The sequence below is a fragment of the Suricata suricatta genome, chromosome 9 (assembly GCF_006229205.1).
Source record: "Suricata suricatta isolate VVHF042 chromosome 9, meerkat_22Aug2017_6uvM2_HiC, whole genome shotgun sequence".
NCBI classification, from domain to species: Eukaryota; Metazoa; Chordata; class Mammalia; order Carnivora; family Herpestidae; genus Suricata; species Suricata suricatta.
Window position 1 is genome coordinate 64,755,917 of NC_043708.1, and position 23,863 is coordinate 64,779,779.

Genomic DNA, 23,863 nt, shown 5'->3' on the forward strand with positions numbered 1-23,863 from the left:
TTTTGAGTGAACTAGTTAGTAGATTTTTAACTGATTCCCTTCTCATTGTTAAATGTTTCATCCTGTCTCTGAGAACCGTATCCCGGACTGGGAAATCACTGGCGTACAAAGAGAAGTTCATGTCATTTGGCTTTAGAGTGGGTCACAGGCCATGGAGACCTACACTAATTCTTTCAGACTCTGAGAGGCCATCTCATAAATATCTATTTCAGTGCTCTAAAATGATTAAATGACATCATGATGACCTAGTTTAAGGAAAATGTTACATGAGGGCCCTAAATGGCACCCTGGTGGTCTGAAAGAGTTAATGCAGTTTCCTTAAGTGGCCAATTCAGTGTTAGTTTGCAATGAACAGTGCAGGGAATGTGTCCCAATAACTCACTGACAGCTTCACTAATATAAGTATATTAAGTTGAGAGAAGTCATTTGAAGGAGTCTATAATAGAGCTGGTAGAAATTTTGATTTATACAACAGCTCTGCTGAGGAGGGAAGACTGGAGCCTATGGAAATTCAATAACCTTATGGAGAAACATTGAAGAGAAGTTCCTCTTAAATAGTATCTCAGGAGATCGTGGAACATCAACGTATATTATGTTCTTCGAAATTAAAGCTGAGCTTTATGTGTAACGCACATAAACACACTGTGAGAGCAAATAATACTAGTACCTCAATAGCAGAGACTCGGAGCCTAGGAGAATGTCTTTCTAATTTTTCAGTGTCTTCAGTATCATAGAACTATAATACATCAGAAAAGCAGATAGCAATTAGAAACTCATGTCTTCTTATATTACATGAATGTTCTTAGTACAAATGTACAAAATTCGTGATCATTTTATATGAGGTTTAATATTGTTAGATCAAATTCTACACTTAAGTTGGGTACATAAAGAGGTGAGAAAATATGAGAGAGAAATTGCAAATAAGCTGAAGAAAGGTAATTTTTAGCATACAGGTAGTCAACACATTTTGGCATGCAAAACTCAATTGGTAAAATTAGTCAATTAATAGAAGCATAGAAACATGGAACAAAAGGAACTAATAACTAATCTTTTATTCAGCTTAAAATTCAATGTAAAACCATATACATGTAAATATATATGTATATATGTAAAGCCCAGAAACGGCCCAAGGAGAAGCATATTTAAATATATAACAGAAATTTATAATATGGAAAAGGAGGCCTTTCAAACCTATGAGGAAGACAAAGATTCTGGAAGTCACTGTAAATTAAAAATTGATTATGAAGAGAATAGATCCTTGAGTCATTTCTCTTAGTTCTAAGTTTAGCTCTTCTGTTTAATAGCTATATTACCTTGAGCAAATCACTTACCTGTTCTTCACCTTCTTTATCTGAAATTTGGGGAGCATAACACTACCTACCTTATTGGGTTGTAAGAATTAACAGAGATAATAAATGCAAAGCATTTGGCAGAGTGTCTGGCTCATAGTAAACCTCCATGAATGCTATTCCTTATTATTCAATAAATGACTAACCACTTAGAAAACAACAGACAGTTCCCCTCTCATACCTCTCAAAAATAATATCAGGTGGTTTAAAGTGTTAAATTTTAAAAATAGAAAAGACAGTGTATCTGAATATTGATGATAATCTTGTATTAAGAGAAAGCAGAAAACACAAAGCCATAGATCTATGGAATACTGCTTAAAATTTAAACTTCTGATGGGAAAAGTGTTTATAAAAATAAAGACACATGACAAAATGGAAAACATAATACAACACGTTATCATAATTTATATAGAGAGCAATTTACCATCAATTTTTCTATAAAGTAATATATCAAGTAGGTAATAAACATAAACAAATGGTATATATTGTAACTTCACTGCTATTTCTAACCTCTGAGATTTATCAACCACTTAGTAACTTTTTCTCCACAAGAAGGAAACAACTTAAATGTTTCCTCAGCAGGAGGATCTCTTCTGGTCAATCTAAATTAGATCTCCATATATTTCTTTCCCATGGCATCCCCCCCCCCACTTTCTATTAGAGCTCTTCTTGGTCTTTATCATATATTTATGTGTGTTAGTTTCTTCTCCTTTTCTCTCACTAGACAATATGGGGATAGACCATAGAATATTTGCCACTCTATGGTAAGCACATAGCATATAGCAGACATTTGAAGTAATTAAAGTGAATATCATAAAAGGTCTGGTACACCATGTTAAGGCATTTAGCCTTTATAGCTAAGATAGTCATAGAAGAATTTTAAGCAGGATAACTCCTTCTTGGGCTTCAGAGAAGGGTGGGTGGAGAATGAACTGGAAGGGAACATGACTGGAAGCCAGGTGGTGGATTAGGAAAGGAATTGAAACAATCCAAGAAATTATGAAGATCTAACTAAGGAAGTTTAATGGAAATAGAAAGAAGAGAAATGGTTCCAAATATATTTAAAATTAGACTATTTTAACTGAAGCAGAGTACATATAGGGAAATAATGAGAATGAAATTTGATTTTGGATTTTAGGCCAGACTGTAAACCTCTAATCCTATATCAAGACATTTGTAATTCTTTAAGGAGTAAAAAGTCAATGAAGAATTTGAAAATAGAGTTTTGTTTTGTTTTTCTTTTTGTTTGTGTATATGTTTAAACCATCTTAATTGACAGTACTAGGTTATTGGGACATATGGAATAGACTTCTAGGACCAAACACAAGTGCATATTTGGTTTTATGAATCAATGCTAACTCAGTCACAAATCTTTAGATTCAGGGTCACCTCAATGAAGAAATTTGGGGATCCTGGCAATTATTGTTAAATGAACTTCCTTTATCATTATACCCACCACTGTCATTATCATCACCACCCCAGTCATTAATAATGGCAGCAAGGCCAGCAGCAACATCAAACATTCATTGAGCAACTATTCTGTATAAGGCTCTACAGTGTGTGCTTGAGTACACAGAAATCTGACACACTCTCTGACATCAAAGAGGGCAGAGTCTATGCATTAAAATACACTGGCCATGTAGAGTAGCATGTGATAGAATGAGTTATAGGAAAGCAATTGCTGCTGGAGTTCAAATAAGAGAGAGTTGACCATAGTTGAAGTCTTTAGGAAAAGCTACACACAAGAGGTGAGACTTAAATAGGCCTTTGAGGAAGGAACAAATTAAGATAAATATAGAGGCAGGGCCACCGCTCAGACAGGATTGTAAGACCAAAAGTGGAGGTGGAGTTCCCACATCTGTTTCCAGGACAAGCAGACAAGAGGACAAATGCTTTGACTAAAGCATCAAGTTCAAAAAAAGAAGTGAGGGAAGTGTTCAGAGAATTGGATGGAAACAGATTGTAAGGTGTCATTGATGTCAAACTAATGATGGTTTATTTTGAATAGACTTAGGATCACTTATTTCAAGGAAAGTGGAGAATCACTTACAAGTTTTGAGCAAAGTAGCTACTTGGGAAAAAGTTGTTCTTTAGGGTTTTTAGAAGATGAATCTAATGAGCATGTTCTGAGTAAATCTTAGAGGTGAAAATTCACATTGATAAGACCAGTTACTATAGCAATATTTTAGGAAAAGAAAATGAGAAGCTAATGTGGGACTGGATATAAAGAAATATATGAGATTTTTTTCCTTCATTACATTATGAAAAATTAGAAAATAAAACAGCAGGTGGAATAATACAACAAACTTCCATATATTCACCACCCAGCTTCAAAACGAATGTTTCATGACCACTCTTTTTTATCTCTTTGACTTTCATCTTTAACTCTAGGTTTTTTGAAGTCAGTCATCAATACCTTAAACTTATATATACTTGAATATGAATTTCTAAAAGATAAAGACTCATTAGTGAACATAGCCATATACTCTTATCGTATCTAATATATTAACAATTTTTAACAATCCCAAATATGCAGTCAGTAGTCATGTTTCTATAATTTTTGTATGAAATTTTTTGTAAGTCATTTCTTTGAATCTGTATCCAAATAAGGTCCATTCATTGTATGTAATTGGTTAATGAAGTTTCTTAAATATTTTTAATCTTGAAATTTCATCTTTTCTTTTTTGATCTTGAAATTTATTAAAGTGATAGAGACATTGCTTGCTAATTTCATACTCATGGTAATATTTATAATGTTCTGTCTTCTGTATTCCCAACAAAATGGTGATTAAATTAAAAATTTGATCAGATTTAGACTTTTTTGGCAAGAATTGTTTATAAGTTGTGCTGTATACCATCAGCAGACATGTAATATTTGCTTGCCTTTTGTTTGTGCTGTAGGAACTATTTCCAGTGGCTTTCTTTCTTTATTTCAAAAAAAATAAACTCAGGTTAAAATATATTTGATGCATTTCAATCTATTCCAATTATTCTTATTCATATTGAAGTGTGTTCTATATTTGCTGAATTGGGAACCTCCTGACGTTGACTTCTGCGTCATTTTGATACAATCATGGTAGGTGTTGAGAGCTTTCTAACTCCTTTATAAGACAAAATGTCCCGGGATCATCTTTAAAATTTTCTACCCAACATTCAGAATCACCCATTCTCCATGAAGACTTTATTATATGTATTGTGACATGGTATTTAAATCCACATATGGGTGCTAAGAGTGCTCAATGTTATACAGTCAGTCATTGCTTTTTCATATTTCAGAGCACAAGTCTAAGAAGCATGTGTTTTTAAGGATAAAATTTATGAGTTTATATTACTGATATTTATTGTGAGTTCTAATTCAGATTCAGGTATATGTGGTTATTATCTAACCTTATTTATTTTACATTTGGTTCCTGTTTCTCTTATGCCAACACTGCTGGTTTTCCATGGTAATTATATATAAAGCCTCATTTGCTTTTTCCCTCTCTGTAAAGAGAACAGTCTTATAGTTGCACTACTTAATATATATCCTTAGATGTAAATCCTCAAATGCAAATCCTCAAAATGTATGATTAGTTATTATTTCAAGCCTTATTTTTTGGACCTCAGAACATATTAAACTAAGGATATACAGTCTAATTATGTCTTAAAAGTCACTGTAAATATTTTCTTTTTTTCTATCTTATGTCACTTGTTTCTCCATGCATGGATTTCATACTGTTTTAACTACAGAAGTTCTATAATGCATGTCAACTCCTTCTAGGAAAAAGTTATTCTTTCTTCTCTTTTTTAGACTTATCTTTTATTTCAGGGTTGTTGCTACCTTTTTTTTTTATTAAGTTTTTCCAACTTAGTTCTGCGTAGCTTTAAGGAAAACAAAACCCTAATATGTTATTGTGTTGACATATTTATGCTGTCTTTCCTCCAAAGAACATAGTATGTCTTTTCGTTCATTTTCTTCTACTTTTGTGTCTTTCAGGATTGTTTTGGAGTCTCCTGAATATGAGAGATATTAAAAAGGTGAAATCTTAGGACTGGAATATCAAGGGGAAAATAGGCAAAACCATGGTTTCCAGACTCTTTTATTGGGGAATAATTCGTTTGTTGGTTGGTTTGGCAGAAATGGGATTATTTGAAGAGATCAGCACAGGAAATAATGGTGAGTTGTCATGGTAGTACCAGATGTAAGTTCTGTCTAAGCTTTACTGGCAACCAAATATATGAATCACATTTATATAGGAGTAGATATGATTGAAATAAATTAAAACTGATCTCTGAGAGAGTAAATCACATGAGCTAGTTATTCAACCTACTTAGTCACATGACATGAGAAAACTGTTCCTCTTTGGGCTGTGTAGTTCCATGCAAAACTGTAGAGAAGATTTTCCTCTACTGCCTTTTCACATGTCTCTTACACTGTAGCACCCACCCTCTTTGCAACTTTTCAATCCCTACAGCCACCACCCCATCCTGAATTCCAATGTCTATATCATACTGTAGTCCTTCAAACACCGTCTCTCTGTCAGAAATCTGGGTCCTGTACTGGACTCTTCCCATCTCTGTCACCCTCCGTATCTACTGCCTACCAATTCCTGTTGAGTATACCTACTAAAAAAAGAAAGCTGACAAGGGGACAGAGTCTACCTCCTAAAAAGCTCTTGAGAAATTTTTTACTCCTCTCCATTATCATTATCTGTGTCATTGCCTCACCGAGAACATCATTTTCTTACTAATTACAGTGAGATCAGCTACTCATTACTCATTTTGCTTCATTTATCCTCATTTCCTTTCTTATGTGACTGCCTGTGGCAATATTTATCCTATTTATATCTTTAAGCCATTTTTTTGTACTGTTATCTGAGTCATCTTTAAAAATACAAGCTAAATACTTCTATGACCCCTATTGTTTAAGCAAATTCCCAATGTATATTCTGGAAAATGGGTCCCATAGCAAATACAATATATTATATTCTTAAGGGAACCAGAGGGTAAATTGGCTATAAGGAGCCCCTTCTAGGTACGGGGGTGGCTCAGTTGGTTAAGCATCTGACTTTGGCTCAGGTGATGATCTGGGTTTGAGCCCTGGATGGGGCTCTGTGTTGACAGCTCAGATCCTGAAGCCTGCTTCAGATTGTGTGTGTGTGTCACTCTCTCTGCCCTCCCCCCACTCCTGTTTCTTTTTCTCTCCCCCCCGCAAATAAAAAGAAAACACATTAAAAAAGTGCTCATTCTAGGAAAGAAAAGCTGTTTAAATGTGATCAATTTTATGGCTTGGATTCATGTGATTATAGATTGTTTTATTTTTTTTCAGAACTTGGTAATTTTATTTATTTTTTTCAGATGCTGCAATAGTATTTTATTTTATTTTTAAGTAGTTTATTGTCTAATTAGTTTCCATACAACACCCAGTACTCTTCCCCACAGGTGCCCTCCTCCATCACCACCACCTCTTTTCCCCCTCCCTTTTCAACCCTCAGTTCATTTTCCGTATTCAATAGTCTCTCAAGTTTTGTGTTCCTCTCCCTCCCCAACTCTCTTTCCCTCTTCCCCTCCCCATGGTCCTCCATTAGGTTTCTCCTGTTCTCCTGTTAGACCTATGAGTGCAAACATATGGTATCTGTCCTTCTCTGCCTGACTTATTTCGCTTAGCATGGCACCCTCAAGGTCCATCCACTTTCCTACAAATGGCCAGATTTCATTCTTTCTCATTGCCATGTAGTACTCCATTGTGTATACATACCACCTCTTCTTGATCCACTCATCAGGTGATGGAAATTTAGGCTTTTTCCATGTTTTGGCTATTGTTGACAGTGCTGCTATGAACACTGGGGTACATGTGCTCCTATGCATCAGCACTTCTGTATCCCTTGGTATAGATTGTTTTAAATACACATCAAATTTTGTCAGTCAGTTGTTCTGAAAACATGCTTTAGGATATACCGATATAAAGAATAATTCAAATTTTGTTATCATGAATGACTTTAGTATTGCTGTAGCTTCAGCTTCCATAGCTCCTTCTTATTCCTACTAGTCCATCAAGGATATAGCCTGGCACAACACTAGTGCACAGTTTATACTCATGTGCACTGTCGACAGTTCTCCTAAATTTGCCATCCTAATTGATGTGTCTGTATTCTTGTGATGCAGTACCATTTTCCTGCATTTTACTTGGTCCCATCATTATCCTAATAAATTCCCAGTCAACCTTCAAGAACCAGTTTAGATGTTCCCTCCTCAGTGCCAGTTTGAACATCATCTACACAGAAATAAAGCAGAGGAGGTGGTATGACTCAAAGAGTAAATGTAAAGTGAGACAAAAGCCAAAAACATACCTTCAGCAATGTCTATATTTAGGAATATATCCCCCTTCCTTAGGAAGACACCCCATGAAGGAGCTAGAGAAGGAATTTTTAGAGTATGGGATGAAAAGCACTGGGAATTTTGTTCCACTACCCAGTTAAAGTGAAAAATTATTAATAAGAAGGCTCAAATACTATAGAGTTATAAATAGGAGAAAGAAGAAAACTAATAAGACACAGAGTCTTATTGATGATTTTAATGAAATAGTTTGAGGAGAATTGGTGAATATTGCTAGATAACCATGGTCCTTTATCCCTTCCCCTATACTCCAGAAATACTTAGGACAGCTTGGGATGAAGTTTAAGAAAAGAAGATGAAGGATCCTGGGGTAGAGGGCATTGAAGAAGCATGGCAAACGAGAAGAAAGCTGTTAGAAAGGGACTTTCTCATGTTTCTCCTTGGAAGAGATGGGAGATCCTGCTAAAGGGAAAAAGTAAAGAACTTCCATTCCCCATCTCTGTATTTGATGTGCACTTGATTGTCTAATACAGACAAATTTTCCTCAACTTCAAATGTGAAGGGAATAACAAAAGAGTTATAAAAGGAAGAAGATAGAAAGGAAGAAGATAGCTTGAAAAGAAAGTAGAATTGAGAAAAGAATTTGGTAGCCTGAAGGAGGGAGACAGGAGAAGTAACATGCTGCACAGGCAATAGAGAGGAAAGAATTAATGGGGCAGAGTACTAGAAGAAGATACTTGTATAGTTATGCGTGTGTGGTGTGTACGTGTGTGGTGTGTGTGTGTGTATATATGTGATATGATGTGGATGATGAAGAGAGTAGATCATGGTAATATGGTAATATTTTTATTTCAGATTCAATTCTTGGAACAATAACTCAGGTTTATAAGCCTTAATGTTTGATACCCCTATATACCTCTCCTGTGATCAAGAATGTTGTCTTCTTCTCACTGTAACTTTATGTGGGTCTCATTTTACTTGTATTCCCACAAATATTTTGTTTAAAAACCTTATGCCATAGTCCTGTGAACATTTAAAGAGAAAACATTCTAAAAATTAAATAGGGAAAGAAAAGAACTGTGTTTTTTATATTATGTATAGAAATTTCACATTAATATACTCCCTAGACATAGAAATAGCCATATATGCTTTTGGCTGTTCTTTTTTGTTCTCAGTATGCTGGCAACATGGAATACATTTTAGAGGTTAGACCATTTAGGGAATACATAGGGAACCTTTGAGCAAAATAAATCTGCTAGGTATTTCTGTACTATAAATTTTCATAATTTAATGTTATCAAAGTCATTCCTCAAAAAGAGAGAAGAGTCACATATTTCTTTTCTTTTTCTTTTTGGAACAATCACAACATTATTTAACCAGTAGAGAATTTTAGATTTAGCCCACAAAATCTTTAAGAAATGAGTGGGATTTTTTCATGATCCACGAAATGAAGGTAGAAGAGAAGTAAGAGGAGGCCTCCTCAGTACATTGTCACTCAAGCATTCACAAGTTTTATCCTGCCTGGAACATTCCTTATGCATGATTCTTGTTTCTTAGCTTCACACGACACCTAGGAGGAATCTTTTGTTCTCAGTCCTGCCAAAGCTCCCATCTTCCAGCAGTGACCTCAGTTTAGCACCTGCTCATAAGATGTGTTTGCACATTGTTGGTACGTTCTGGTGACATGTATGTTCCCATCAAGGAGACTGTCATAGAATTCAGGAGATGTTAACATTTTTTTCCATCTGTGTGTGAAAGTGACGTTTCCTGTTAATTTTGTTCTTTTGCTGAACTCTCCAAGCAAAAGCCTTCTGTGGGAGGCAGGATGATGTCATTATAGTCATAGCATAAATTTTTCAACCTTTAGAATGAGACATATTGTGGCATATATTACACTACTTTTAAAAGCAGTGAAATAAAAACTTGGATGATGATGATATCAATTTTATATTTTCAAGTATGGGGGTTTCCAGAGCCTTGAAAATGACTCCAGGGCTAAAATTTCCTCTGGCACATGGATTTCTTCTGTTGCCTTGGGAGAGGCAAGCCCATCCATGGATGTCTGTGTTTATGAGACCAACAGACTTGGTTAGTTAATTTCAGAGGTACTGAGACTTTGTTCAGGCAACATAGTCTAGCAGTAGTGATTTAAAAATAAGAAGAAATCAATATACTGATTTCAGTTCTGACATGTAAAAACTAGGAAGTTGTCACTCCCATTTTTACAACCAAAAAAAAAAATGTTGAGCAAACAAAATCAATGAATTTTCTTGGACTTTTCAGAGGACTATGGTTCAGAACAAACTGGCATTCTGAACTCTAGAAGGAGGCAAATGAAGACTCAATCTCCATCTCCATTCCATCAGGAGAAGCTCCTGGAGTCACACATTATTGAAAACACTTAAGTGATCATTTTGATGAGTTATTAGAGGCTGAAAGTGAGAGGTTTCTGAGGGCTGTTGTCTTAGGGGGCTCCTGACAATTTCTTGGGTTTTAACTAGAGGAATTATACCAGGTTCTCACATTGAAGACCCAAGAAAGATACCCTTCTGGCTCTCACAAGGGAGGGGAAGAGTGGCCATTGTGAAATACTGGAAGAGTGTTCTCATAACAAAGGGCTACTCTTCAGAGGAAAGACTTCACCAGAGTTTTAGTTACCTAAGGGAAGGGCATTTTCTCTGCTCTACCCTCCTATAGATTCCCAATAACACCTAAGGGGAAAATATCTAAGAACTGTAACTTGTGAAGGTTACATCCCAGGTGCACAGGCCCACTAGAATATAGAGATTCAATCATAATATTGTACAATGCCTCTTCTTCCCCATTCCCTTCTAACATATCAAAAGGGATCCAGTATAATAATAGTATTATAGCTCAAAGAACTGAAAGACTTTACCTAAGGAAGTGTTCTTAAGGAAGCCAAAGCACACAAGGCAAAAACAAGGATATTATAGGAATTTGAAGCCTCTGGTACAGCTACAGCAAACATTAAATACAGCCCTACTCCAAGCCATATTAACATAAACTCTTACACCAAACACCTATTTACCTCATTTCTCTTACCTGTAACATCATGTCTGGCTTTCAGCAAAGTTACAAAGCATGCTAAAAGACAAAGGAAAATCACAATCTGAGGACAAAGCAAGCATCAGACCAGATTCATATATGACACAGATGTGCTGTCAGCACAGAGCCTGATGCAGGGCTCAAACTCTTAAGCCACAAGTGAGACAAGTAATTTAAAATAACTATGATTAATATGTTCAGGGTGCTAATGAAAAAGTAGACAGTATGCAGGAATATATGGTTAAACAGAGGGATGGAAACGTTAGGAAAGACTCAAAAGAAAATGCTAGAGATCCCAAACCACTGTAATGAAAATGAAGGATGCCTTAGAAGGGATCATCAATAGGGCATCTGTGTGGCTCAGTCAGTTAAGCGTCCAACTTAGGTTCAGGCCATAATATCACGGTTCTTGGGTTTATATAGGGCTCTCTGCTGACATCTTAGAGCCTGGAGCTTACTTAGGATTCTGTATCTCACACTCCGTCTGCCCCTCCCCCTATCACATTCTGTCTCTCTGTCTCTCTCTCCCTCTCGAAAATAAATAAACATCAAAAAAGTAAAATAAACATTTTACAAATGGGGGGGGCTCATCAATAAACTTGGTACAGCTGAGAAAATAAGTAAATTTGAAGGTAGGTTACTATAACTTTCAAAAAAGAAGTATAAAGGGAAAAATAATGAAAAAAATGAAGAGAGCATCCATTAAGTGTGGTACAGTAACAAAAAGTATATCCTCCATACAATTGGAATACCAGAAGGAGAAGAAAGAAGTTACAAAAGAAATATGTTAGGTAATAATGGTGAGGATTTTCCAATATTAATAATAGGCTCTAAACTATTAGATCTAGGAAGTCCGGAAAATATATTCAAGATAAATAACAACAACAACAACAACAACAACAACAACAACAAATGTAGGCAAATCATATTCAAACTACAGAAAATCAAAGACAAAGAGAATAAAAGTCACAATTTAAATAATGCCTTAATTACAGAAGAAACAATAAAGAAAGAGCATAAATCCTTTCTAAAACTATGATAGCACGAAGAGAGTGAGGTAAAATATTTAAAGTAAAAAAACTCAACCTATAATTAAATATCCATTGAAATTATTTTTCAGAAGACTTTCTCAACAATATAGACTTTGTCAGTCAAACAATAATTGAAGGAATGTGTCATTAATAGGTCTCTGCAAGGAAATATTTTTTTAATTCTCTAGGGAGAGAGAAAATAAAATCGTTCAGAAACAGATCTGTATGAAGAAAGGAAGAACATTTTAAAGAAGAAAGAAATGAAAATATTTTGTTAAAATTAAAATATGCTGTTTTTCTTATTTTTAATTAATCGAAATATCTGTTCTTAGTATAATAGTAACAATATATTGTGTGACTATAGCTCATAGATAAGTAAGATTGGTGACAGCAATATAAAGGACACAAAGAAATAAAGAATACTATTTCAAAGATTCTGCACTACATGTGAAGTGATATTATGTTATTTGAGATGGGCATGGATTAATTCAAAGCATACATGGCAAACTCTAGTGTAACCACTAAAAAATCTTTAAAATAAGCTAAAAGACAAAACTGAATGATTTAGAAGAAATCCACTTTATGTATAAAGACTTAGTCTCAAAGTGAAGGGATGGAGAGAGAAATATCATGTTAATATGTTAATACTAACAAAAAGAAAGCAAGGATAGCTGTACTAATTTCAGTTTGGAAAATTACTAGGAATTAAGGTAGGCATTATATAATGATGAAGGACCAATTCTCTAAAAAGATATAACAATTAACTGTCTCACACACACACACACACACAGACACATATATACACCCCACAGGAAAAATGTATCAAAATATGTGAGATAAAAACTGACACAAATTCAAGGAGAAATAAACAAATTCACTATTATAACTCAGCACCCTTCTGTCAGTAACTGATAGGTCAAGCAGACAGAAAATCAGTAAGGATATAGCTGAACTGAATAGTATTTTGAATCAACCCGAACTAATTAACACTTTTAAATAACATATGCATCAAGGTAAAAATCTCAAGAGACATTTAAAAATATTTTGAACTAAATGAAAATGAAAATACAGCCTATCAGAATTTATGGCATCCAGCAAAAACAGTGCTTAGTGGGGAAATTCATAGCACTGAATACATTAATTTTAAAAATCTATAACCAGTAATTGAAATTTCCACCTTGGGAAACTAGAGAAGGCAGATCAATGTAAACCTAAATCAAGTCAGAGAAAAGAAATAATAAAAATTAGAGCAGGTATCACTAAAATTGAAAAGAGGAAATCAGTAGAAAAAAAATCAAAGCAAAAGCTGGCTCTCTGAAGAGATCAATAGCATTGATAAACCTGTAGGCTAGTTAACCAGATAAAAATAAGGAATAAACAAGTTCCTAGTATCTGAAAGGAAAGAAGGATACTACTGGTCCAAGGACATTAATAGAAAAAAAAAGAATATTATTAACAATTCTATGCCCCCAAATTGAATTTAAAAAAGGACCAATTCCTTGAAAGATAAGATAACAAAACTTACAAAGGTGAGTATCTAATTTGAGTAGTTTGTATATATTAAAGAAATTGAACTAACACTAACCTTTCAAAAAAAAACAACAACAAAGCGTTGGTCCAGATAGTTTCATAGGTGAATTCTACCAAACACTTAAGGAAGAAATAATAACAATTCTCCAAAATCTCTTTCAGGATACAGCTAGAGAACACTTCCTAGTTCATTCTTTGAATATAGCATTACCCTAATACCAAAGCCAACAACGACATTACAAGGAATGAAAATTATAGATCAATCTCTCTCATGAACACAGATCAAAAATCCTTAACAAAAGATTAGCAAATTGAATTCAATACCATTAAGAGAATAATAATTGTAGTTACAGACCAGGAGAAGTATTTGCAAAACACACACCTGAAAAGAACTTGCATCCAAGATACACAAATAACTCTTAAAATTCCACAAATAGGAAAACAAACAACAAAATTTAAAGTTTAAAAAAAATCACCAAAGAAGATATACAGATGGAAAATAAATATATGAAAAGATGATCAGTATAATTTGTTATTAGAAAATTCCAAATTAGAGATACTTGGGTGGCTCAGTCAGTTGAGCAACAGACCCTTGATTTTGACTCAGATCATAATCTCAGGGTTTGTGAATTTGAGCCCTGTGTTGGGCTCTGCACTGACAGCACAGAGTCTTCTTGGGATTCATTCTCTCTCTCTCTCTCCCTCTCTCTCCCTCCCTCCCCCCCTCTACCCCCTCTCTCCCTCTCTCCCTATCTTCCTCTACTTCTCCCTCTTTCTCTTTGTCCGTGCCTCCCTCTCTCTCTCTTCCCTCCCATTGCTGGCTCGCTCTCTCTCTCTCAAAATAAATAAATAAACTTTAATTAAAAAAAAAAGAAAATTCCAAATTATAATACCAGTGAGATACCACTACATACCTCAAAGGCCTTGAGAATTTGGAGGAATATTACTGGTGAGGTGGTAAAATGCTACTGTCAGTCACTTTGGAAAACAGTGGGAACTTTATACTAAACATATAATACTAAATAATAAATACTTATAATACTAAACATATTCCCACCTATGTAATTATATAACAGGCAGTCATGCTTCTAGATATTTATCCAACTCTTGTGCACACTTATTCCACATGCTTGTTCCAGTGCTTGTAACAACTTTATTTGTCATCACCCAAACCTAGAAGCAATCAAGATGCTTTTCAATAAGTAAATAAACAGTTTTATATCTACACAATGGAGTATCTATCACTCAGTGATAAACTAACAAGCCATGAGAAGACAAAGATAAACTTTAAATGTTTTTAAAGTTTTTTTTTTTTTTTTTTTTTTGTGAGGGACAAAGAGAGAGTATATGAGCATGAGAGGGACAGAGAGAGAGAATCCAAAGCAGGCTCCACACTGTCAGCACAGAGCCTGGTGTGGGGCTTGAACTCAGGAGCTGTAAGATTATGACCCAAGCCAAAATCAAGAGTCAAATGCTTAGCCAACTGAGCCATCCGGGAACCCCAGTAAATTTTAAATATATATTTTTAAGTGAAAGAAGCCAATCTGAAAAGATTATATACTATATAATTAATCATGTGACTTCTGACAAAGGCAAACCTAAAGACACTAAAAATATCAGTGGCTGAAAGGAGGGAGGGAAGGGACTGAATCAGTAAAGCACAAAGTATTTATTAAGATGGTGAAACTGTTGAGCATAATCTGCAATGGTGTACATACAACATTTTGCATTTTTCAAAACCTATGTAATAATGCTATACAAAGAATAAAACAATGTATGAAAATTTTTTTAAAAATTAGGGGCACCCGGGTGGCTCAGTCAATTAAACATCTAACTTCAGCTCAGGTCATGATCTCGCAATTTGTGGGTTTGAGCCCTCCATCAGACTCTGTGCTGACAGCTCAGAGCCTGGAGCCTGTCTTTGAATTTTGTATCTCCCTGTCTTTGAATTTTGTATCACCCTTCCCTTCTCATGCTATCTGTCTGTCATCTGTTTGTTTGTCTGTCTGTCTCAAAAATAAATAAAATATTAAAAAATTTTAAAAAGGAAAATAAAAAAATTGTGTAGGTGATCTTGAGATCTCAGGATAGAATGAAGTAGATGACAAAAATTATAAATTTATTACCAGTATATGAAACCTAATTGAAGGTGGTGGGGAGAAAAGGTGCTGACTTAAGTAACTTTGGAAATAAATAGAATCTGTAAGTCTAAAGGCAGAAGAACTGTCCATAAGCACTAAACTATAGTTGATAAAATGCTTTTCTCTCATGGGTCTATGGGTTAACACTTCTGAAACTGCCATACACGTATATTAGAATTTAATAATTAAGTGAATAGTGAATTGTGGAGTCAGCTTTCTTAGTGTTGGAATAAAAATTAACAAATAAAGGAAAAATAGATGATCATTGTGGTAATGGATTAGAGTTGAAGACATTAGATTGAACTTATGTTTAGCTTAATATAGATATAGATGATCATGTATGGTATTAATAGATATCTGTATATGTATAGATTAATGTCCACACAAATATTTATTTGCTCTGACAGCTTTGAGTGCCTAAAAGAAATTACACTCTATTAGCGAAGAGCACACCTAGTGCCCAGATCTTGGTTTCTAATACCGTTCTCCAATAAAAGGAATCAGAGTACCATATAGAAATGATTGATTCTAGATGTGAGGCAGAAAATACACAAGATGAGCTTGGATCATCTTATAGTACCAGAAAGTAGAGAAGTGCTCACCCACACACACACACATACACTCTGATGGGGGTATGTTTAAGGGACACAGAATCCACCTGAAAGAGCTCCCAAGAGCTGGGACTAGAACCACAAACAGAGAATTTAAAAATGTAGCATTGGAATTTATCCAAAGTATAAAGTAAAGACTATAAGTCCATATTGATATAAATAAATGACTGAATAAACAAATGAAGGAGAATAGATGAAGATCCCTTATAGAAGAATTCTAAATATTTGTATTTGCACTTTTCCCTCAAAAAAGTGAAACATAATTCCCTAGTCTTTAAGTGAGTACTGTGCATAGTGACTCCCTTCCAAAAAGTGCAGGATCGAAAGGGTAAGAACAATGACTTGACAGTGGGGAAGCCTGAGAAATAATACCTCAGATGATCAAGGTTCACATCAACAATGATCAGTCCTGTTGCTTTTATCTAGACTGATAGGATATGAGGTAATGGCACTTCAATTCTATGCTCTTTTTCCTCAAAAAGCATGTAACACCAGTTATGAGAAACACATCAGACAAATCCCAGTAGAAGAACATTTTATAAAATACTTTTCAGTATTCCTCAAAACTGTTAAGGTCATCAAAAACAAGGGAGCTCTGATAACTGTCAAAGTAAAGAGTAGCCTATGGAGACCCGAGTGGTAAAATGTAACATAGCATCTTGGATGGGTTTCAGGAAAAACAGTGAAAAAAGGACATTAAGTAAACCAAAGAAGTCTGAATAAATTATGGACTTCAATTAAAAATAGTGTATCAATATTGAGTCATTAATTGTAACAAATATACTATATTAATGTAATATGTCAATAGGGATGAGGTACAGAGTTGTATATGAAAATCACTACGGTCTTCATGATTTTTCCATAAATCTGAAATGTACTAAAAACAAGTATGCTACTTAATACACATGAAATAGAAAAAAAAAGCCTCCAAATAATTAATTTTATATCAGTCGGGTACTTTGTTCTATATTGTGGTCTAGAGTTTGAATATATTGTATCATTGCATAAATATTTTGGGGATATGCAAATAACTTTACATATAATTATGTTAGAAGATATCACATAAAGTACGTCTACATACAGACATTTTGACGCATGCTTTTGCTAGTCAAATAAAATAAGTCAGTTGAGTTTTAAAACTATCCAAACTGATTGACATCTTAGACTTAGAGTCAATTTGATTGAAAATCCTTTTCACTTCTGAGGGAATCATTCATTCAATAAATATTTGCAAACTTACTATATACCAGGCTCTGGAAACAACAGAGAAACAGAGATACAGTTCCTAACTTCACGGGACTTATACTCTAGTGATGGGAATTAGCAGAACGGGAATTTTGAAACTTCCTCTCATTACTATGCTAAGGGCCTTAGTGGAAAAAGGAGATAACATATAAGAATAGATGGATAATGTAAGCAGAGAGATACAATATATAAGGAAGAATTAAAAAGAAATCCTAGAGGGCACCTGGCTGGCTCTGTCGGTTAAGCTTCTGACTCTTGGTTCCAGCTCAGGGCACAATCTCATGGTTCATGGCACTGGGCCCTGTGTTGAGTTCCAAGCTGCGTTGAACAAGGACTCTGCAGCTTGCTTGGGATTCTCTCTCCCTCTTACTCTACCCCTCCCCCCCACACTCATACGTGCATGTGCTCGCTCTCTCGCTCTCGCTCTCTCTCTCTCTCTCTTTCAGAAACAAATGGGATAGATAAACTTAAAAAAAAGAAATACTAGTATTCAAAAACAGTGTAACCAAGATAGGTCGCATTAGTGGGCTCATCAGTAGATAGGACACAGCTGAGGAGAGTATCTCTGACCTTTAGGATATGGCAATGGAAAATTAAAAACTGAAAACCAAAGAGAAAAAGACTGAAAAAAATATCCCAGAAATATAAGACAACAGTAAAAAGTGTAGCATATATATAATGGCAACATCGTTTAAAGCCTTAATGACTGAGAGTTCCCCCCAAGTTAATGTCAAATACTAAACCATAGATCCAGGAAGCACAGAGAATAATACACAAGATAAGTATAAAAAAATCAGGAACCTCAGCATATTGTATTCAACTTTAGAAAATTAAGAATAAAGAAGTCCTGAAAGAAGACAGAGGCAAAAACATCTTACGATCGAGGAACATAGGTATAAATTATATCCTACGTCTCCTCAGAAACCACACAGGTAAGAAGAAATAGTGTTGAGGGAAACTAAGCTACTCCTCTATAATTCTGTGCCCTGTGAAATTGTCCTTTCAAAATGAGGGAGATGTAAAGACTTCTCTAGACGCACAAAAATTGAGAGAATAAATAGAACACAACTTTTGGTTACACAATTGTCTATGTAGGAAATCCAAAAGAACTGACACAAAACTCAAATGGTAATTGATTATAACTAGTAATAATGAATTATAACTAGCTTGCAGGATTCAAGGTTAAGTGTCATTTGCTTTTCAGAAACAGATCCATAAGTACATTGAATAAACTGATGGCTGTCACAAAAGGGTGGGAGATACAGGCCTCCAGTAAAGGAATGAATAAGGCATGGAGATAACAGTTACTGCAGAAGAAATATAGCCAATGGTATTGTAATGGCATTGTTTGGTGACAGATGGTACCTCCACTTCTGGTGAGAGGGGCATAACATACAGCCTTGTTGCATCACCATGTTATACACCTAAAAGTAAAATAACATTCCATTTCAATTATACCTTAATAAAAAAAATAAACCACGTTTCAAATACCACCAAAATACAAAAGGAAATTGAGATAAAAAATTTCATTTACATTAACACCACCAAAAATGATATACTTAGATATAAATCTGGCAAAACATACATAAGACTTATATATGTGAGGAAAACCACAAGATTCTGCTGAACAGAATCAAAGAAGTAAATAAATGAAGAGATATTATATGGTCATGTATAAGAAGACTCAAAATTGCCAAGATGTTAAGTTCTTCCCAACTTGATCTATAGATCCAATGTAACCCCAATCAAAATGCCGAACTGCTTTTGGATATTAACAAACTGGTTCTAAAGTGTATATGGAGATTTAAAAGAGACATAATAGCAAACTGAATACTGAAGAAGTATAAAGTCAGAGGAGTGACACTGCCTGACTCGTGACGCACTATAAAACTACAGGATTGAAGACAGTGTGGTATTGGTGAAAAACAGAAAACTAGGTCAAAGGAACAGAACAGATCAAAAGTAGACCCACGGAAATATAGTCAACTGATCTTTGACAAGAGGAGCAAAGGCAATACAGTGGGGAAAAAGTAGTCTTTTGAACAAATGTTGTTGGAACAACTGGACACCAACATGCAAAAAATATATATATCTAGACATAGACCTTACACGCTTTATAAATATCAACTCTAAATAGATCAGAAGCCTAACTGTAAAATGCAAAATTGTAAAACTCCTAGAATATAAAATTGAGCAAACCTAGGTAACACTGGATATGGCAGTGACTTTTTGATACAACACAAAAGACCCGATCCCTGAAAAAAACAATTGATTTGCTGAGTTTTTTTTAATCAAAAAACTTTTGCTGTGCAAAAGACAGGTCAACAGAATGAGAAGACAAACCAAAGACTGGGAGAAAATGTTAGAAGAGAAACATCTGATAATGGATCCAAAATACACAAAAGAGTCTTAAACCTCAGCAATAAGATAACTTGATTAAAATTGGGCAGAAGACTTGAACAAACTTCGACTAAAGAAGATACAGAGAAAGCAAGTATGTATATGAAAAGCGCCCCAATAGATGAATCTTTGGATTCCAAAGATTAACAAATATGTAAAGTAACTGGAATTCTTATTTATTGCTGGTGAAATAAAAATATCACAACCACTTTGTTAGACACTTTGGCAATTTCTCTTTTTTTAACAATAAAAATTTTTTTTCTTACTGTTGCACAATTCCCTTATTCTTTATTTTTTTTTTAATAGTTTATTGCCAACTGGTTTCCATATAACACCCAGTGCTCTTCCCCACAGGTGCTCTCCTCCATCACCACCACCTCTTTCCTCCCCCCTCCCCCTTCAACCCTTGGTTCATTTTCAGTATTCAATAATCTCTCAGGTTTTGCATCCCTCTCTCTCCCCAACTCTCTTTCCCTTTTCCCCTCCCGCTGGTCCTCCATTAGGTTTCTCCTGTTTTCCTGTTAGACCTATGAGTGCAAACATATGGTATCTCTCCTTCTCTGCCTGAGTTATTTCGCTTAGCATGACACCCTCAAGGTCCATCCACTTTCCTACAAATGGCCATATTTCATATTATCCCATAGTTGTACTTCTTGGTGTTTACTCACACTAATGAAAATAAAACACCTGTACACGAATGCTTATAGCAGATTTATTCATAATTGCTGAAACCTGGAAGCAACCCAGATGTCCTTCTGTAGAAGAATGGGTAAATAAACTGTGGTACATCAAGACAATGTAATATGATTCAGTGAGAAAGAGAAATGAATTGTCACGTGATTAAAAGACATGGAGGAAATCTAAATGCATATTACTAAGTGGGGGGAAAAGCCAGTATGAAAAGGCTACATGCTGTATAATTCTAACTATATGACATTTTGGAAAAGGAACAACTATGGAGACAGTAAAAAGATCAGTGGTTGCCAGGAACTGGAGAGGGGAGAGAGACAGGTGAAGCACAGAGAATTTTTAGGACAGTGAAACCATGCTGTATGATACTACAGTGGTAGATATGTGTCATTACATATTTGTCAAAACTCAGGATGTACAACACATGAGTCAACAATGTAAACTATGGACTTGGGGCAATAATGCGTCAACGCCCATTCATCAAATGTGGGTAATAGGATGTTGATAAGGAGATTAGACACTTGTCAGAATAGGGAAGTATATGGGTACTTTCTGTACTTTTGTTCAATTTTGCTGTGAATAAAAAAACTGTTCTAAGTAAGTTTATAATATAAAAAATTGAAATGGTGTGGCTGAGTTACCTAATGAAATATCCTGGTGAAAAATGTCAAAATTATTTAAGTTTTCAGAATTTTAGGTATATATTTTCACAAAACCTAAAACTATAAAATATAGAGATAAAACATACACTTTATTTTCATGTAGATTTACAATGGGATTACAATTTATATAATGAAAAACAATGAATTGTTGGTCCTTTTTTAAAGTGGGATTTAGAGTGGTATTAGCAATTGAGGCAACACTTAGACAAGACAACCTTGAGAATACTGGCAGAAAATTGAGTTTTCAAAAAGTCTGCACTGACATTTGAAGCAAGGTTTGTGATGAGGTTCAGACTGGAAATGGTTGGTTATGTACTTTGTAGTTTGACTCAGTGGAATCAAACCATATATGATAAGGTGCTTTTAATTTATTTTTCAGGTTTGTAACCTTTCTGAGATCAGGAAATTTATATGAAAACAGAGCCATCCTGAAAACAATGAAGAAATAGTTCTTCCATTCAAAGGAAAACAAAGTAGAAGGTAAGTTATTATTGACGGTTTCTGGGATCTGTAAGCAGTTTCTTTTTTTCTACCAGCTTTTTCCCCCTTCCTATGTAATCACTCATGGTTCAGTATTTTCTTTTTAAACAAGGTGAGTGGGCTGATGACATTAGATATATAAGGTGATGGAAATATCAGGGCAGGTACTGTCATTAGCTATGTGTATTCTTATTCATAGATCAGTACACAAACCGCTTGCTCTTCTTTGTTCTCATCTCACCATCTAGCGCAATGCAGACAATGCTTAAATTCATTCATTTAGTCAGCCATTCAATGAATATTTATTGAGCACTTATTATGTGCAAGGTGCTATTCTGGGATATAATACTAAATACAAGAAGAATTACTTTGCCTTCATGTAGATCACTGTTCACTGGAAGAGAGAGGTAATAATTAAATAATCACATACAATGCTAAGGGCTAGGAAGAACCAATGCATAAGAAGGTACATAAGCACTCATCTTTGGGAAGTCAGAGGAAAACTGTCCCCTAAGAAGTGAAGATTAAGCTGAAGTCGAAGAATAAATAGCATTTATCTGGTGAAAGAGGGCAGGAAAGAGCAACCTAGGCACAAAATATTTAGTTTAATATGTTGGCATAGGCAGGGCTTAATATGAGTTTACTGTCAACATATAATAGTAAATAATGGAAAAATTGCTTACACAAATGATACAACTGACTTTGCAGTAAATATGTATTTCAAACTCTAAAATTATTAAATTGGCTCTGCTAGCAAGATGAGATCATGAGTGGGTCTTTTTATCTTTTATTTCCTATTTTTCTAAACATAGTTGAAATAGTTTCACACAATGGGAATATTTTTTGAAAAAACAAACAAAATAATTGCACTGCCTCTATTGTGTTTTACTAAATAGCTTGTATCCTTGCTTCTTTATTAAAAAATATTTGGTATTCAACATCTTATTTCAATCTATGTAAACTGATTTTTCTCAAAGGTACTACATTCTTTTAAATGTCCTCATTTATAACCTATACCGTTCTTGGCACAGAGGACAGCCTTATAAGGGGAAGGGGTGCTGGACCCCAAGAGGGACCTCTCGACCAGTCAGAATGCTCATTATCAGTCCAATTATCCGCTGATAATTGGCCTGCCTGTGGGAATAATAGGCTAGGATGATTTAACTCAGTGCTGACATATTTATATTTATAGCAGCCTACACGCTGCATTCTAAACTTCTTAACTTTTCCTGAAATAATGGAAGAAACTGATTCTAGCTGTAGGAATACTTTATTTGCTCAATATTTAACTTCCTGTGAACACTGAAGGACACTCTGCCGAGACCCAGGGAGCATTCCTTGTTTGTACTAAACTTCTCAGTGTTGGCAACAACACTCACACAACGTCCAGCTCTCTTATTTTGTCTCTATACAACATTCTCCCAAAAGACAAATCTCCCTTCTTGGACTCTGTGAAATTTCGTCATAGGATAACACTCTTAGAATGGAGTCACTTGGCTAGTGAATGCTTTACCAACATTTCAACACTTCTGGATGGCTGGCTGATGTCCAAATGAGTGTAGGGAATGGCCAAGGAGAGGAATTGTGACGGAATTTTACAGAGGATAGGGTATTTGCTTTTGTGTGTGTCTTGAAATAATTAGGTTGAGTTAGGTTACACTCATGGTATATTATGTTTTAAAGTTTCCAATTTGAGATTCCAATGTACCCACATTTTTGTATCTCGCACTGAAATGTGTTAACAGGATGGGAATGTTTGCATCCTCTAGATCTCCTTTTTTAGTTGCATAAATTTATCTGTTTAATAAATAGTTCATACATTGGCCAGAAACCAAGTGGACAAACTGTACTCACTAACCCTTTAATACTTGGCTCCTTTGTATAATGACCCAGACCATTATTAGATAATGAAAGAGTGTATGAGAAAGTGGGAGATTATTTATGATGGAAACAAAATGAAACTAATGGGACAAGATTTGAAAGCTGTGATGCATGAAAGGTGCTATGCAGGCAGCTTTGGCACCATGACAAGCAGAGAGAAAGGCTCAGTGGGAAGCAGCAGTGTGAACATGACTATGAAAAAGAAAGAATGGATTTCCTGAATGAATCCTTGCCATCTGGTGTTTGTTTAATACACAATGAAGGTCAAATGGCTACTGATCCTTTTTTCTATAGTCCAGTGACTACAAGAATGAGAGGAATCAATGAGTTTATCGATATGTCTGGAAATGACTCACCATATGATCTGATTGAGTCAATAAAACTGAAGTAACTTGTCATTACTCTTTCAAATGTGGTTTGGATCTATGACTATAGTACTGTTTTATTTTTTTATTTTTTTAT

The 23,863-nt window shown here is 34.9% G+C and overlaps 1 long non-coding RNA gene across 5 annotated transcripts in view; it reads left to right on the forward strand.

Moving 5' to 3' along the window:
• The window catches only part of LOC115301705, a 151,473-nt gene that overhangs the window by 114,496 nt on the left and 13,114 nt on the right, over positions 1-23,863 (forward strand). For 2 of the 5 annotated variants that reach the window (XR_003913249.1, XR_003913251.1), the window contains exons 4-5: positions 5,326-5,505; positions 21,420-21,520. This is a non-coding gene — a long non-coding RNA (uncharacterized LOC115301705). Of the gene's footprint in view, positions 1-4,354; positions 4,426-5,325; positions 5,506-19,604; positions 19,783-21,419; positions 21,521-23,863 lie in introns of those variants that run through there. The other 3 variants (XR_003913250.1, XR_003913252.1, XR_003913253.1) reach the window with 3 other exon arrangements.